This window comes from Lepus europaeus, chromosome X (genome assembly GCF_033115175.1).
Source record: "Lepus europaeus isolate LE1 chromosome X, mLepTim1.pri, whole genome shotgun sequence".
NCBI lineage: Eukaryota > Metazoa > Chordata > Mammalia > Lagomorpha > Leporidae > Lepus > Lepus europaeus.
The window spans coordinates 95428743-95435205 of record NC_084850.1 but is presented as its reverse complement, the minus strand read 5'-3'; the positions used below and the strand labels follow the sequence as shown (position 1 = coordinate 95435205).

Genomic DNA, 6463 nt, shown 5'->3' with positions numbered 1-6463 from the left:
TATTTGGGGCATTATAAGTCATTCTCTTTTTTGTGCTGAGTTTTATTTTCTTTATATGTGACCTGAGGACCTTGAGGGACACACAGAATTTCTGGTTCATACCATTACATACACTGTATAGCAGCATCATAATTTATTGTACTGTATCCTATGGATGAAAATGTAGAAATTTACTCACATTTAAATGCAATGCTGTTGACATCATCCTGTATACCTTTGTACAATTGTTCACTTACTTGGTTACAATGCATTTCTAATCATAGAATTTCTGGTTTGAATGGTTTTTTACATTTAAATTTTGATGTATATTTCCAACCTGATTTCCTTGAATGGTTATGCCATTTTGTAGTAAATATTACCAGCAGTAAATGTAGAATGACACCACATCGCCATCTGTCCTAAACATTTTGAAGCATATTGCAAGTTAGAAATTAGATGAGGTCCCGTACCTCCTTATTGTTGTTTTCAAACTTTTTTATTAAAAAGTTTTAACACACATAAAAATGCACATATTTATGGGGTACTATATGATGTTTATATACATATGTTCATTATATAATGTCCAAAAAATTCAATATACTTATATCTTCATTTAATCTTTCCTTATGGGAAAAATTCCAATATCCTATGTGTTAGTATTTTTCTTTTTTTAAAAAAGAAAGAAACAGTACATTAACATTATCTATAGTCACCCTACTGAGCAGTAAAACTCCAGGATTTCGTACTTATGTCTAGCTACAACTTAATTTCAACTAAACAACCCTTTTCTATCTCTCTATCTCCATTTCTGCTTCTGACCCCAGGCTCTGGTAACCATCGTAATACTGTTAACGTCTATGAAATAACCTTTTCATTTTTAGTCTCCACATATGAGGTAGATAGATCATGTGATACTTGTCTTTCTGTGCTTGTCTTACTTAGCATAATCACCTCTAGTTGCATCCCTGTTGCTGGAAATGATAATATTTAATATTTTTATGGCTAAGTGGTATTCCATTATATATATATATACACACCACATTTTGTTTATCCATTTATCAATGGATGGGCACCTATATTGTTTCTATCTCCTTGTTATTGTGAATAGTGTTGCAACAAACATGGGAGTGCAGATATCTGTGTCAGACTGATTTCCCACCCATTGGATATATACACAGTAGTGAGATTGTGAAATCATACTGTACTTCTACTTTATTTTTTTTAAAAGAGATTCACAGTCTGTAGAAACTGGTGTTTATTTTCTGTCAACCTCATTTCCATGCTTGCTTCAGAGACCATGGAAAGCAGCTTAAGACCACTCAGTGGTTGTTCCTACCCACTCGGTGGCCTGAGCAGTGGGCACTGCAGACCAGTCTACTATGGCAGGCTGAGCACTCCAGTCTTCAGTGGGGAACTGCTGAATAGGCACAGAGGACACCTGCACACCTCTGGACCAGTCTGCAACCTCAGGCTGAGTAGCAGTGAACTCAGGTGCTGGGGCTGTCCATTCACCCTGAAACTCCTCCTTGGTCACAGCTTTTTTGGTGGCGGCCTGCTCTTCTTTTTCAATCTCTTCAGGATCTCTGTAGAAGTAGAGATCAGGCATGACCTGTCAGGGGTGTTCACAGGAGATGGTACCACGCATGGGCAGAACCTCCCAGGCCAGCATCCACCACACCTGACCCACTCAGTGGGCTCCCTTGTTGTTGCATGGGATGGCAATGTCCACGAAGTGCAGAGGAGACTCTGTGTTACACATAGCAATGGTAGGCATGTTCACATAAGATGCCTCTGTGAGAGGCTGGTGGTCAGCCCTAGGGTCAGTAACCACAAGAAGCCATGGTTCCAGAAGGCTGCCTGGATCTGGTTAGTGAAGGTTCCAGGTGTGAAGCAGCTAGCAATTGGAGTAGCTCCAGCGGAAGTAGCAAACTTCAGCACAGCCCTCTGGCCAGTGTTTCTGGAGGATATCACACTGACATCAGCAGGGTTTTCAATGGCCACAATAGCACTAGCTGCCAACAGAAGCTTCTCCCTGGTTCTCCTCAGATTTATGATGTAGATGCCATCACGTTTCCTTTTGTAGCTGTACTGTTCCATTTGGAAGTCAAGGTTGGTGCAATCTAGGTGGGTTCCTGCTGCAAGGAACTTGAGCACGTCCTCCTCCTTCATTTGCAGGACATCAAGGGCTCCAGACATTGTGACAGCTTCTCCTTAAGTTATGCCAGGAATCAAGAACAATGGTATGGACCCCTCACCAGGTAGCGCAGAAAGACGGTACTTCTACTTTTAGTTTCTAAAAGAACATCCATATTGTTTTCTACAATGAGTGTACTAAATTATATTCCCACCAAACATGCTCACCAACATTTATTATCTTTCTCTTTTGGATAAATGCAATGTAACTTGCATGGAGGGATATCTCATTGTGGTTTTTGTTTGCATTTCCCTAATGATTAATAATGTTGAGCCTTTTTTTCATGTACTTGTTGACCATTTGTATGTCTTGTTTTGAATAAAAATATCTGCTTGTATATGCTGACACATTTTAATTGAATTTTTATTGCTATTGAGTTGTTTGAGATCCTTGTATATTCCAGTTATTAACTTTGTCAGATGTATGGCTTGGAAATGTTTTCTCCCATTCTGTAAGTTGTCTCTTAATTTTGATGATTTGCTTCTTTTTTTTAATTAAACTTTTATTTAATGAATATAAATTTCCAAAGTACAGCTTATGGGTTACAAAAACTTCCCTCCCACCCACAACCCTCCCCTATTCTGTAAAGAAAATGTTTAGTTTGTTGAAATTTTATCTTTCTATTTTTGCTCATGCTTCATATGCTTTTGGGTTTGATCCAGAATATTCTCGCTCACTCCAGTGTCCTAAAGTGTTCCTCCTATGTCTCTGTCTAGTAAAAAGTTTCACAGGGCAGGCATTGTGGCACAGCAGATTAAGCTGATGCTTGGGATGCCTGGGGTCAGGTCTCACCTCTACCTTCCAATCTAGCTTCCTGCTAATGCACTTGTAGACAGATGATGGGCAAAATACTTGATTTTCTACTACCAAAGTAGAAGACCTGGATGGAGTTCCTGGCTCCTGGCTTTTACCTGGCACAGCCCTGACTATTGTGGGCATTTAAGGAATGAACCAGTGGATAGATAGATTCATATTCAATCTTTCTCTCTATCTCTCTCACTCTCTCTCTCCTTCTCTCTGCTACTCTGTATGCTGCCTTTCAAATAACAAATAAACCAATAAGTAATTTAGGTCTTTGAACCATTTAGGGTTTTTTTTCAAAGTGATGAGAGATTGGACTTTGCAAGTATGGTTTCATTCTTTGGCATGTGGATATCCAATTTTCCCAGCACCATTTATTAAAAGGACTCTTTTTCTCAAATGCATGTTCTTAGACTCTGAAAAACATCTTTTGCCTGTGGATGCATAGCTTTACTTCCACAGATTCTATTCTGTTCCATTAATCTATGGGTCTGTTTTTATGCCAATACAATGCTGTATCTTTACAATATATTTTAAAGTCAGGTATTGTAACACCTCCTACTTCTTCCTTTTGGCTCAAGATTGGTTTGACTATCTGGTTTCTTTTATAGTTCCATACAAATTTTAGTAGTATTTTTTCTAGTTCTATGTATAATGTCATTGAAATTTTGATAGAGGTTGCATTGAACATGTAAATTGTTTTGGTAACTATATACATTTTAATGATATTGATTCTCCCAAGTCAAGAACAGAGGATGTCTTTTAGTATCATATTATCTACAATTTCTTTTACCAAAGATTTATAGGTTGCATTGTAAAGGTATTTTCACCTCTTACGTTAAATTTATTCCTCGGTATTTTATTATTTTTTTGTAGTTACTGGAAGTAGACTTGCTTTCTTGATTTCTTTGGCACATAATTTGCTATTGGTATACAACAACACTACTGTTATCGCAAGTTTCTTTGTATCTTATAATTTCTTGTTTTGCTTATTAGTTCCTTTTTAAAAACTTTTATTTAGTAAATATAAATTTCCAAAGTACAGTTTATGGATTACAATGGCTTTTCCCCCCTGTAACTTCCCTCCCACCCACACCCCTCCCATCTTCCGCTTCCTCTCCCATTCCATCCACATCAAGATTCATTTTCTATTATCTTTAAATACAGAAGATTGATTTAGTATATATTAAGTAAAGATTTCATCAGTTTGCACACACACAGAGGGTAAAGTGTAAAATACTGTTTGAGTACTAGTTATAGCATTAATTCACATTGGACAACACATTAAGGGCAGAGATCCTACATGAGGAGTAAGTGCACAGTGACTCCTGTTGTTGACTTAACAATTTGACACTCTTGTTTATGGTGTCAGTAATCTCCCTAGGCTCTAGTTATGAGTTACCAAGGCTATGGAAGCCTTTTGAGTTTGCCGACTTCAATCTTATTTAGACAAGCTCATAGTCAAAGTGAAAGTTCTCTCCTCCCTTCAGAGAAAGGTACCTCCTTCTTTGATGGCCCCGTTCTTTCTACTGGGATCTCACACACAGAGATCTTTCATTTAGGTCTTTTTTTTTCCAGAGTGTCTTGCCTTTCCATGCCTAAAATATTCTCATGGGCTCTTCAGCCAGATCTGAATGCCTTAAGGGCTGATTCTGAGGCCAGAGTGCTGTTTAGGGCATCTGCCATTCTATGATTCCGCTGTGTCTCCCACTTCCCATGTTGGATCGTTCTCTCCCTTTTTGATTCTATCAGTTAGTATTAGCAGACACTAGTCTTGTTTGTGTGATCCCTTTGACTCTTAAACCTGATTCCTTTGACTCTTAGACCTATCAGTGTGATCAATTGTGAACTAAAATTCATCACTTGGACTAGTGAGATGGCATTGGTACATGCAACCTTGATGGCATTGTATTGGAATCCCCTGGCACATTTCTAACTCCACCATTTGGGGCAAGTCCGATTGAGCATGTCCCAAATTGTCCATCTCCTCCCTCTCTTTTTCCCACTCTTATATATAACAGGGATCACTTTTCAGTTAAATTTAAACACATAAGAATAATTGTGTGTTAATTACAGAGTTCAACCAATAGTATTAACTAGAACAAAAAAATACTAAAAGGGATAAAGTATTAAATTGTACATCAACAGTCAGGACAAGGGCTGGTCAAGTCACTGTTTCTGTAGTGTCCCTTTCACTTCAACAGGTTTCCTTTTTTGTGCTTTGTTAGTTGTCACTGATCAGGGAGAACATATGTTATTTGTCCCTTTGGCTTTATTCACTCAGCATGATGTTTTCCAGATTCCTCTATTTTGTTGCAAATGACCGGATTTCATTGTTTTTGACTGCTGTGTGGTATTCTATGGAGTACATGTCCCATAATTTCTTTATCCAGTCTTCTGTTGATGGGCATTTAGGTTGATTCCAGGTCTTAGTTATTGAGAATTGAGCTTCAATAAACATTAAGGTGCAGGCAGCTCTTTTATTTGCCAATTTAATTTCCTTTGTGTAAATTCCAAGGAGTGGGATGGCTAGGTTATATGGTAGGGATATATTCAGGTTTCTGAGGAATCTACAAACTGACTTCCAGAGTGGCTTTACCAGTTTGCATTCCCACCAACAGTGGGTTAGTGTAATTTTTCCACACATCCTCACCAGCATCTATTGTTGGTAGATTTGAATGTGAGCCATTCTCACCGGGGTGAGGTGAAACCTCATTGTGGTTTTCATTTGCATTTCCCTGGTGGCTAGTGATCCTGAACATTTTTTCATGTGTCTGTTGGCCATATGGATTTCCTCTTTTGAAAAATATCGAGGAGAGCGGCAAGATGGCGGAATAGGAAGGAAGCACATTGATAGTTCGTCAAGACACACGTTAATATAAGTGGAGATACTGCAGGGTCAAGGAAGAGTAGGGGAAGAAACAGCAGAGGAAACTCTTCCGGAACTAGTGATTCACAGTGGACCTGCGTGGAGAGCGTGGGAGCCCAAGTTCGGGACAGCAGCAGCAGACTCAACGCACCAGCGCTGGAACGCGAGGTGAGCCAAACCTCCATAGCCCGAGACACCAGCGGGCAAGCGGAAAGAGGAGGCTAGAGGGAACAAGGCTTGAAACTCCGTGGGGAAAAGTTCACCAGGCTAACTAGAAGAGAGAGAGGAAAAAAAAAAGTGACCGATACGGACACGAGTCTCTCTCTCTCTCCGCTCACCTCTCAAAGGCGAGCAAGACAAAGAGCAGGCGCCATTTTGGACATACGTCATAAGCAGGGCGACCTCAGGTCTGCACCAGCCCTGAGCCTAGCAAAAAACCTGACTCTGGGGGGAGGGGTGAAATAACTGGAGATTAGCATCTAACTTGGCAACCCAGTGGGAGACTGCAGGAGAATTGGAGCCCACACTGAGGGCAGCACAGATTCCCTGTGTGGTCCTTGGGAAAGAGCTTCTGATCTCTGGCTCCTGTGGGTATATCATTTGCCTGCTAATTACTACCT

At 39.7% G+C, this 6463-nt stretch overlaps 1 pseudogene; it reads right to left on the bottom strand.

Annotated features, from left to right (window-relative positions):
- Positions 1-1288: 1288 nt before the first annotated feature.
- LOC133753399 (small ribosomal subunit protein uS2-like) lies at positions 1289-2175 on the bottom strand (annotated as a pseudogene).
- Positions 2176-6463: the final 4288 nt, after the last annotated feature.